Source organism: Aulostomus chinensis, chromosome 1, assembly GCF_037954235.1.
Source record: "Aulostomus chinensis isolate RoL2024-O1b breed Wild chromosome 1, RoL_Achi_v1.0, whole genome shotgun sequence".
Lineage (NCBI taxonomy): Eukaryota > Metazoa > Chordata > Actinopteri > Syngnathiformes > Aulostomidae > Aulostomus > Aulostomus chinensis.
This window is the reverse complement of record NC_141320.1, coordinates 20,557,290-20,568,574: the sequence shown is the minus strand read 5'-3', so window position 1 is coordinate 20,568,574 and position 11,285 is coordinate 20,557,290. Positions and strand designations below refer to the sequence as shown.

General features: G+C 46.7%; 1 non-coding gene across 1 annotated transcript; it reads left to right on the top strand.

The window, feature by feature from the left end:
• The first annotated feature begins 9,823 nt into the window (after positions 1 to 9,823).
• On the top strand, positions 9,824 to 9,895 carry trnaa-agc (transfer RNA alanine (anticodon AGC)). The gene has a single exon. It is a non-coding gene; the product is annotated as a tRNA-Ala (tRNA).
• Positions 9,896 to 11,285: the final 1,390 nt, after the last annotated feature.

Genomic DNA, 11,285 nt, shown 5'->3' with positions numbered 1-11,285 from the left:
TAAAGTGATGTCGTGAGAGTTGCTACGATCCTCAAAATGATGCTCCAGCGATGTGTTGAGAGTTGCTACAAATGTCAAAATGATGCAACAGTGATGTGTTGAGAGTTGATAGTAATTTCAATATCACGCTAAAGTAATGTCTTGAGAGTTGCTACGATCCTCAAAATGATGCTAAAGTGATGTAATGAGAGTTGCTACTTACCTAAGAAATGATGCTACAGTGATGTAGTGAGAGTTGCTACGAACCTCAAAATGATGCAGGGTGACTTTGTGGAAAGTCTTGCACTCCCAACACATTCATTCTCACGAATGCAGTGACAGGTCAGAGCCAAGGGAGCCTCCATGTCCACAGATGTCCACATGGCAGCTGGACTTCCTTTTTCACTCCTTCCCGTTCCTCCTGGTACTTTTTGGCCACCGTTTGTTTGATGGTCTGAAAATGACACCCAGAGTAAATCAATACATTGAAATTAAAGATGAAATAAACTGGAGATATCAACGACTGCTTTAGATCATTTCCACACAAACCTTTCTGGTTGGCAAACATATGAGGCTCAAGGACCTGAACCAGTTCCCTGAACCCTTCCCTCTCAACAGTGCTGAGGGGCTGGCAGTCCTTCAGGATGAAATTCAGAAGAGCCTCATCCAGCATCTGCTTCCTGGAAGCTGGATGGTTAAAGATGAAGGAGAGAAGAAATGAATAGGAATTAATGATCAATGAAGCAACTGTGAGTCAGTTGGAGAGTGGCTGTATACCTGAGTTCATCCTGGTGGATCTGGGACTTCATTCTCATGCCTGGCCCCATCATGCCTCAGCACTGAAGAGGTGCTTTTGTTGAGATGAGATGCTTCTGTCCAACAAATGCCACATTCAACCTGCAGAAAAGAACATGAGTACTCAGCTAAAAGTTCCTTTCTTCATGGTGACTGGTGTTTCTTTGTCTTAGACCACCAGGTTTCCAATGAGGTGTATCGGATACGTTGTTGTGTGCCGCTGAAATCCGTCCAATTCCGGCGTTGTTTCCTCATGAAATATGTTTGCCTTAAAGCTCATTAAAGTGTTGAACCACAATATCGTTCACCATAACTGAGTCAACTTCAAGATAACCTACTTCTACATTCCAGTCCCGGCTGCTCCTGTTCTGCTGCAGTCCAGAAAACAACAACCCGATACAATTGGCGCTCCTTCCCACAGCTCCGGCCCGGATCCGCATGGTTCCGCTGACTGACTGTGAGACGCGCTCCCTCCAGAGTGGCACAGCCCGATGGGGGTCCTTATCTGGCACGGGGGCGTAAAACAGGTGCGACTGAAAAGCCTGGTTTATTCTGCGTCGAGGGAACGCGTTGCTCTGCAACTCACCGCCTAGCCGCTAGGGGGTGTGGCTTTGTCTTTGTATTGTTTACGGGGCTCTTGTCGGATTCCTTGGTTTTCTTCCGGTCACAGACAACAATTGTTGGCCATTTGTCAGTCTTTGTAGTTCCGCCAATAATCATTTCTTCGGCTTGGTCCATTTTTTCTTGGAGCTTTCACCACAGAAACTTTGAAAATGGCGGTGTTTTTGTGCTGCAACTGAACCGGAAATGACGTTCTGAGCAAACCAATCACAGTCCTCGACGTTGACGTCACCACGCGTCGACGCGACACGGAGTCAGGATTTTGTTGGGGTTTGCTTCGACGCGACGCAGAAGCATAAATCAGGCTTTAGTGGTTTAGAATCTCACGCCAAACCGGAGAACCAGGGTTTGAATCCGTCACGTGGTCACTGCCTGTCGGCGAGGCTTTGGACGTCACTAAATACGTCATCAATACCCGTTTTTCAAACCGAAATCCTGGATCACTCCACTCATCACTACCGCTGCTACCAGGTTAGCGAGTCTGGAGTGGCACAGAGAACAGAGCTTGGACTCTGCTCGTTTTGAAGAAGACGAAGAAGAAAAGAAGCGGGACGTTTTCGAACAACAAGGAAAGAAGGAGAAGTCCGTGAACCCCCGGCCTCGGTCTTTGTCTCCTGAAGGCTGAGTGGCGCCGGTAGAACCTCAACATGTGCGCCGCGCAGCTGCTGCGGGTGTCGGTCCAGGAGCGGATCCTCGCCGCCGCTGAAGACTTCCTGCTGCAGCTGGGAGAAGGAGACTCAGCGGCTGGAGTCCCGGTGCTGAGAGCGCTGCTCACCGAGCGGCTGGCGGCGGCCGCGGAGCAGATCGTGGCTCTGCTGGAGGAAACCGTGGCGGAGTACGAGCGGGAGAACCGCCGGCAGAGGTTGCTGCTCGATGCCGTGCTGAAGCCCCGAGTCAGGCTGGACAGAGCAGGTGAGTCCCCCCACACTGACCAGGAGAACTGAGAGACCGCAGTCCTGCCAGCAAGTGTCTCCGGTCTGGTTGTGTCCGTAATCCGGGTCATTGTGTTCAGACCGTCTGAGCCGGAGTGGAACAACGTAGAAGTGTTTCGTAGTTGACGGCTTTTCGGTGTTGGTGGAGCCTTAAAACCTCACCTGGCTCGGGACACGCTGGGCGCCATCTTGGCTGCCTCCTGACCAACAAGTAGATGGCGCTGTTTGGTTTCCAGGCTGCGTCCTTGCCGCCGTAGTTCTACTGCTTTTTGTATTCATATGGAAGAAAAAAATAAAACTAAGAAACACGGAGAAACATCTCATAGGTTACACGTTACAAATTTTGTCCCAGCCAGAGTTTTCCTCAATTACTGGAAAGGAAAGGGACATTTCCTGATTATTATTAATAAACTAATCTTCGACCTTGGCTGACTGCATATTGCTGTGTTTGGGTGGACTGACATGTTTAGCATCAGTACAGGTTCCCTCTGGTTCTAGGGACTGAACTCTCATTCTCCTACAGGGTCTCATTCTAGAAATGAACATTCTGACTAGCAGATGTGATCATGAATGGACAAAACCATTCAGCAGAGGGGACCTATGACCTTTGACCTGGGTGACACAACGTTGATCCAAGCATCTGAAGCCAGCGTTTCTGTTCCCAGTTTGCTGACTGGTCCTCAGTAGCAGGACGTCTCTGTTCATTGAGTTGATTTCTGTTGCTCCGCTGTTTCAGAGTCAAATGAAGAGATTTCTGATGTTGCTGTTTGTGTCCTGCAGATGTGGAGCAGCTGCTGGTGATTAAAGAAGAGGTTCCCCCTGAGCTGCAGGACCCAGAGCCCCCGCACATTAAAGAGGAGAGGGAGGAGCTCTGGACCAGTGAGGAGGGAGGGCAGCTTCAAGGGCAGGAGGAGGCTGATATCACCACGTTCCCCTTCACTCTGGTCCCTGTGAAGAGTGAAGGGAACGAAGAGAAACCTCAGTTCCCACAGCTTCTTCAGAGTCTAACTGAGGAGAACTTGAAAGAAGAGTCTCTGAGCAGCAGCCCAGTTCATCCTCTGAAAACAGAAGCTGATGGAGAAGAGTGTGGAGGACCAGAACCAGAACCAGCCAGCAAGGTAGATCCAGATCCACTTGTACAACCCCAGACTGATGACCAGATGTCAGACTCTTCTGAAGCTGAGACTGAAGTCAGTGAGGATGATTGGGTCAGACCTGATAACACGGCCACCTCTGAGCACAAGGAACCCTTTGGCTCAAGGAGGAATTTGCTTCAGAAACTGAGCCCAGGACAGGAAGTGACTCATTGCAGCTCAAAAGAGCAAAAATTAAAGACTGGAAGAGAATCAGAAATCATCAGGAACGTGACCTCTGGTCCTTCTGAATCTGAGACAGAAGTCAGTGAGGATGAGCGTCCCTTTAGGTGCTCAACATGCAGTAAAGGTTTTAGTTACAGAAGGAGTTTGGATGTACACATGAGAACACACACTGGAGAAAAACCATACCCCTGCTCAGTTTGTGGCACAGGGTTTTCAGAAAATGGATGTCTAAAAAGACACATGAAGAGAACACATACTGGAGAGAAACCATTCCCATGCTCAGTTTGCGGCACAAGATTTTCAGAAAGGGGTTGTCTGAAAAGACACATTAGGAGAGCCCATACTGGAGAGAAACCATTCCCATGCTCAGTTTGCGGCACAAGATTTTCAGAAAGGGGTTGTCTGAATAGACATATGAGAAGACATACTGGAGAGAAACCATTCGGCTGCTCAGTGTGTGGCAAAACATTCTCAGAACAGGGACATCTGAAAAGGCACCTGAACGTGCACACTGGGGAGAAACCATTTCCCTGTGCACTTTGTGGCAAAAGATTCTCACAAAAGGGAAATCTGGGAAAGCACATAAAAACGCACACTGGGGAGAAACCATTCCCCTGTGCATTTTGTTGCAAAAGATTTTCAGAAAAAGGACGTCTGAAAAGACACATGAGGAGAACACACACTTGAGAGACATTTGTCTTGCAAAAGCTTCCCAGATCAGGAAAACATGAAACAACACAACAGAAAAATGTCCTTTGTCCATTCTGTGTTGGTGTGACTCAAACTGAGTAGATAATGCAATTTATCATGGTCGTTCAGACCCAACTTGGAGGTTCTGGTTTAAGAAAGCGTTTTTCAGATAATGCAGCAGGAAATGAACTCAGTTAACCTGACATAATGGAGCCATCATTGGATATGACGGTGAGAGGGCTGATCTTATTTTCTCTGAGGTCACCATGGAAAGATCCACCTGGGACCACTTACTGATCTTTGTATTGACGTATTGATCACTGATCAAACACTGAATTATCTTTGAGTGTCTTCAGACTATCTTACATGAGTGTATGTTATTGTTACGATTGTTTCTCTTCCTGGTTCCTGTCAATACATGTGCAGCTGTCAAGTCTTTAATCACTTGTTGGTGCAGCCTGATAATAAAGAACTACTAAAGTCCAGCCTAGAAGGAACTCATACATGGAGTTTTAGACAACTGTTGGCATTCATCCAGCTTTATTGATAAATATAATTGAGTATCATCTGTGTAACAATGGAAATGTATGGAGTGTTTCCCAGTAATATGACCTAAAGGAAGCATACATAAAGTGAAGAGTATTGGCCCCAGCATGGAACCTAGAGGAACACCGTGTTTAACTTTGGTTTGTATAGAAGATTTATCATTAACGTCTACAAACTGAAATCAACCTGATGAATACGATTGAAACCACTTTAATGTTCCCTGAATGCCAACTGAGAGTTCAAGTCTGTGTAGCAGGATTTGATGGTCAGCTGTGTCACAGGCAGCACTGAGGTCTAACAGGACCAGTACAGACTCAAAGCCATCATCTGATGAATTAAAGGTGTTAGTCATTTCTACAGTGCTGTCTCTGTGCTGGGCTGGGCTCTAAAACCAGACTGAAACCCTCAAATCAACTCTTGTTATGGAGGAAGTCACTCATCTGATTAGCAGCTGCTTTCTCCAGGATTTTAGAGAGGAGGGGAGGTTAGCTATCAGTCCATAGTTGGCTAGAACCTCAGGGTCTAGAGGAGGCTTCTGAAGCAGTGGTTTAATGACAGCTCCCTTCAAGGACTGTGGTTCATATCCTGTTACTACAGACAGAGGAATCAGATTGAATAAAGATAGACAGATAGATAGATTGATACAAAATTAATCCCCAAGGGGAAATTCCACTTCCACACTCAAATGCCTGATACAGCGATCACAACAGTCACAATTATTACAGGTCAATCGTAATAATGGTACACTTCAGAATTAACGACAGCACATATACATTTGTTGTGTATGTACGCTAAACTTGAACAGTCCGTTGTCCCAATGGAGGCAAGTGAGAGTGAGGCCTGCAGCCAGACTACAAGGTCTGCGCTGCCACCCCGAGGGAGGTGGAGAGGGCAGAGGCAGGGGTCAGGAACACATGGGGGAGGGGAGGATAGTACGCGCCATTTACGTCACCAAGGCAGAAGGAGTTCTCCTGGAGGATAAACAATGGGGCAGCCGATAAGGAAGCTGTGGGTTTGGGCGGAGGAGCACACATTCCAATCTGTCTTCTCTTTCAGTCCAATCCAAATTGTAAAGTTAAATTTCTGGTCTTCAACATCACTCTCCTCTTTGCAGAGCGGCCAACTGCTCCGAGATGGTTTCCATCTTGGGTTTCAGTTCAAGAGTCTGTTGTTGCCCCGCTCTGCCAACCTCAGTCATTGCGTTGTCAATGACTGAGGTTGTGTGAGCTGCACATCACATCAAGTGTTGATGCCCACCAAGGGGTGTCTTTTCAAAAAGAGGAATATTACGCCTCCATTTCACACAGACAAGACGGCAAATTTGGCACATTTTCTGTCTAAAAAGGGCTGGAGAGAGATGGAGGTGAGGGAGGAGAGGAGACAGAGAGGTGGGGAAGAGAAGAGAGAGAGACCAGACATTATGTTTGCTGCTCCATTTTGATTGTTGCTCTCCAGCTTCAGCTCAATAAAAACCTCTTCATCACATCAGTCCCATGTGGAGCTGCGTTGTTCCAACAACACTGAGCTCTCAGCTCATAGCAGTTCTACAATAAAGGTTCCAACACAACGTTCCATTGATCCATGAACAAAGCAGGCAGTGAGACCATGATGATGTCACATCTGTCCACTGTCCAGATGTCAGAGCTGAAAATGATAGGATGCCATGTTCCCTTCAACAACAGTCCAGCAGAAAGCCACCATGAAGACCTGAGGAGAAGCAAGGCAGCTCACCACAGTCAGGAACTCCCAGTCACCTCAACAAGGTTTCTGTCCACTCACGTTCAACCAGACCAGCAGATCACCTGCATCCCCACTGCCTCACCACCAGAGGGCAGTAGAACATCAACCATTGAGGCTCCCTCTGAGGAATGAACACCACCAGCAGCAGACCGCTCTCCCTCCCTGACAGCATTTAAAGGAGATGAATGATGGATCATCAAACTCCACCATTCACTGTGACTCAGGGCCGCTCCCTCTGCTCTGACTCTCTTTGATTGTTTGTCTTTGTTTTATTCAATCAAGTTGTTCCTCCTCTCTCTCTTCTTGCTGCTCTACCCCCCCCCCCCATGTGATGTCTACTACCTCCTCCTCCTTGATGACACTCATTGTGAAGTCAGGCTGAGGTCTCTTCATCAGCCCTCCTCTGCTTTCTGAACCATAAACAGTTTTTCTGAGTCGCTAAAACCCTGAACTCCATCTTGAACCCAGACTCTCAGCAGCCTGACCACATTTACTGAACTGGTCCCTCTTTGGTGAAACCATCACCACGTTTCTGAAGGCTCTGAATGTCCTGATGCTGATGTCATTCTGCTTCCTCTGACACAGGCAGCTTTGGTCCGTTCTGTCACTGTGACATCAAAGACTAAATGCTGAGATCAAGAAGAACATTTACAAAACATGAACAAAACTTGATGACAGAATTCTTTGTCCTCCTCCATCACCGCGATGCCATCGATGGTCCGTTTCTGTTGCAGTGCAGTAACATCATGAGTTGTGTCAAACCATCTCTGTCAGCTCTGCGAGTGTCTGGAGTGACGTCTCCAAGGACAATTGCTGCCAGGACTACAGAGGAAACATCAACATCTGTTTGCATCTGGCTTCAACTGTACTTTTCCTCTAGGTTCAACTTTGCTAGGTTACAGTGACTTGTGTACAGAGTAGTGACTTGATCAGCTGGTGGTGATGATGTAGCTTTAGGATGCTAACACAGTTGTTACTCAGGGCACCGCTGGTTGTAATTTAGAGTCCAATGAGAAACGCTCAGTCTCAGGTTCCAGCTTATCAGTGAGTTCTTTGAGGGTCAGAGACTTACATACAAATATAGTAACCAGTTGAAACACTTCCTGGAATTTTAAGAGGATTGAATACAAACAAGGAAGCGTGTAAGACAGAGGAATAATACCAGTAAAGCAATGAAGGCACATGGAGGATCAGACATGAATCATAAGATTTATCTGAGACTCAAGTGGACGGCAAAGGTAGCAGGTGAGAAGGTGTTCAGGATGAAGGGTCAGTGACCTCCAAACAAAGAAAACTCCTGAATGGAGGTTGAGCAGAGTCTGAGGAGTCAGGTGGAGCTGGCAGTGAGACAGGAGTTGAGGCCTGAACAGATGCAGCACTGGTCTTTGTTACTGTGACAGCACGACAACCAACAGGACCTGCTCACGTTCTCAGCTGGATTGTTCTCATCAATGTACGGAACCTCTCCAACGACCTGGTGGGGGGACGGCCTACCAAGCCTCCACCTCAACGACCGTGGCTCCCACTGGGATCCGCGATGCTCTTCTCAGGCACAAGGTGGTTTCTCTCCACTGGTCAGGATGGAGATTCAAGGCTCACGGGAGGTCAACAGTATTGTGACCGTGAAAAGGGGGAGAGGAGAAGTTCTGTTTAAAGTTAAAGAACAAAGAAACAAAAAAGTAAGCAGAAGAGAAAGAAAAGAGGAGAGACGGACCAGCAGCTGGAGGAGCTCACGGAAAAATAAGAAGCGCTGAAGAGCCTGAACCCAACCCAACTGTAACGGATGGTGTCGTGACTATTATAATAAACTGGTCCGCCGTGGGGGTGACCTTTGACCTGTGTGGGGCTGCTGGCCAATCAGCACCCTTTGCCGTCCTCAGTACTTCTCAGATATTCCTGTATTAAACGGGTCAACAGAGGGCAGTCATGCATCCCTCAGATCCTCTAGAGCAGGGGTTTTCAGTTAAAATTCTCCTGGGTCCAGTTTTCAAACCTCTTCAAGCTTGGGTCTGGAGGCCTAGCACAGTTTTTCATGACTGCTGATTTCAGTGATGGGCCCACGCCTGCATGTTAGCCAGCAGTCGAGCTGTGCTTTATGATCCAGGGGCATCTTTAGCCGATGGAGGTAGACTTTAAGCCTGTTGTATCAGTGTCTGTTTGGTCAACAATGAACTTTCAGATCGAATGAAGTCGCCGACATTTCAATAATAGTTCAGTCGTATTTATTGTCTGCTTTTTTTCCACATGAACCTTAAACCTGTTGTCCAGCAGGGGGCAACATAAAGAGAAGAGTGTATATGACTATGTGAGTGTGTGTGTGTGTGTGTGTGTGTGTGAGTGTGTGTGTGTGTGTGTGTGTGTGTGTGTGTGTGTGTGTTTTGAAGACGACTTCTTGTCTCCATTTTTGTTGTCACTCTTCTCTTAATTTTCAGTTTCACTCATTAAAATGAAGCAGCTTTGACGTGTGTACTTCTCTTGTGCATCAACAACTTTGGTCTTTAAGCTGACAAACACACCACACGTCACTCACTCTATAGATTAAATCTGCTGATAACACAAAACACGTGACCTTGTGACCCTGCATGACGTTTTGCTCCAACTTTCCAGAACTAATAGGAGGAACAGCATGGATCGTTCTGAGCAAGAACTCTGACATCACCATCATCATGAACAAGAAGGCAGTCGGACTCAACTTCAACAAATCTGAAATGTCCCCTTCAGCTCCTGCTACTTTGAACTGATGCCTAAACCTTCAGTTTCCATTCATCACTCAGAACCTCTCACAACCCCAGAAGAACAAGCAAAGGTTTGGAGCAGTAAAGCCTTCAATAATGACATCATCATGTTTGAGGGTTTTCTTCCCTCAAACTGTTTCTACCAACACAACAGAATCCTGGAAATATTTCAGGTGTTGACCTCCCAGCAGCCTGAAGGTCAACCTGCATTATCTGTTATGTTGCTGAGCAGAGGAAGGAGCTCAATGGTAGAGCGCTAGCTTAGCATGTGAGAGGTGGTGGGATCGGTGCCCTCGTTCTCCAGAAGACTTCAGCTTGTTCTGTTGTTGAGCTCTGATGAAACCACTGACTTTGAACCACACACAAAGTGAAGGAGTGACTTAAGATTGATGGCACCTGAGGAACTTCTAGGTTTCCTAAAATCAACTGGAAATTCATTCATCAGTTAAACTGTGACTCTACCAGAGGGGGTGTAGCTCAGTGGTAGAGCGCATGCTGAGCATGTGTGAGGCCCTGGGTTCAATCCCCGGCATCTCCAGCTGGTCCTTTGTAGCCTTCACCTTGTCAGCTAAAGTGATCCTTAAATGTGACAACAGTCGATTCACTATCAGAGGACATCTTCTACATGTTCAAGGTGGGCAAACTGTCCACAAATGTTCAAAATTACTTTTGAAAATGAAAACATAGATCAAACCTGCCCTGTCAATCACCCACAATGGGCGGGTCGTCCCACTCCCTATCAGGTTCCCCTCTCCGTGACCCAGGAGGCTCCCTCTCCCTATCAGGACTAGAAGTCCATTGGGGTCTCCCTGCTCAGGTAGGAGTCCTGCCCACAACGTTAAGCTGTTGATGTTCTAGAGGAGACAACATCTGATCTTTGTTAGATCCACCAGTCAAAGGTTTTCTTTAAAGGCTGTAGCAGCTGAGAATGAGGAATTAATAACCATCTTAGTGAGGACATTTTGAAACATGATGACATTTTATTGACTTGTAGCACTGCAAAAATCATCTCCCCTCCAAAAACCCTCTTCTCCAACTCTGTACTCAAGTTGTCTCCTCATCAGGCACCACAGGATCCAGGACGTTCAGTCAAAAAATCATTAGTGATTTTAAAAATGGCCATCAGACACAAAATAAGACTTCAAACAGGTTTACAACTTTATTTGATGTTGACACATTTTGTCCATTTTGCCTCCACACTGTCCTTCATCCCATCATTTAACATCAGGACTGCTCCCAGATCAGCTCCATGACCTCATCCCTGCACCAGAGTACCGCCCAAGTTCATCAAGGACAGCCAACATGAGCAGGTCTAGATTCACCTCCATCTTTGGAGGCTGTTGAATTTCCTCCTGAGGACCGTCAGGCTGTTTCCTTACTTTGCTGTGACCCAACAGCAGACAGCAACAAGGACTATGGTGCACTTGGTAAAACCACCATCTGGAGTCTGGACCAAGATGCTGATGTGATCCTTTGATGAGTTTAGAATCAGTCAAAGATCAAAGACTGAAGCAGGAGATCAATGCTCAGAACCCAGAGATCAAACACAGAATTCCGACATCACACATAGAATTCAGACATCAAACACAGAATTCAGACATCAAACACAGAATTCAGAGATCAAACACAGAATTCAACGATCAATCAATGTGAGGAACCAGCGTCTCATGTGAAGATGCTTCTGAACTCATGAAGTGAAATCCTACCAAATAGAGATGAGTGAGTCCAACTGGACCTGAACAGGAGAGAAATAAAGGAGTTATTGTTATGTAATTGTTATTTATTTCCAGGCCAGGTGAGGGTTGGATTTTATTGGTTCATGTTGAAGTGAACTGACAGTGGGACTGAGGACCTGGGCTGAAGTCCAGCTCACTGCTGGTTTAATGAAACCACCTGATTGTTTTTCCTATCAGCTCTGATCTGATGGA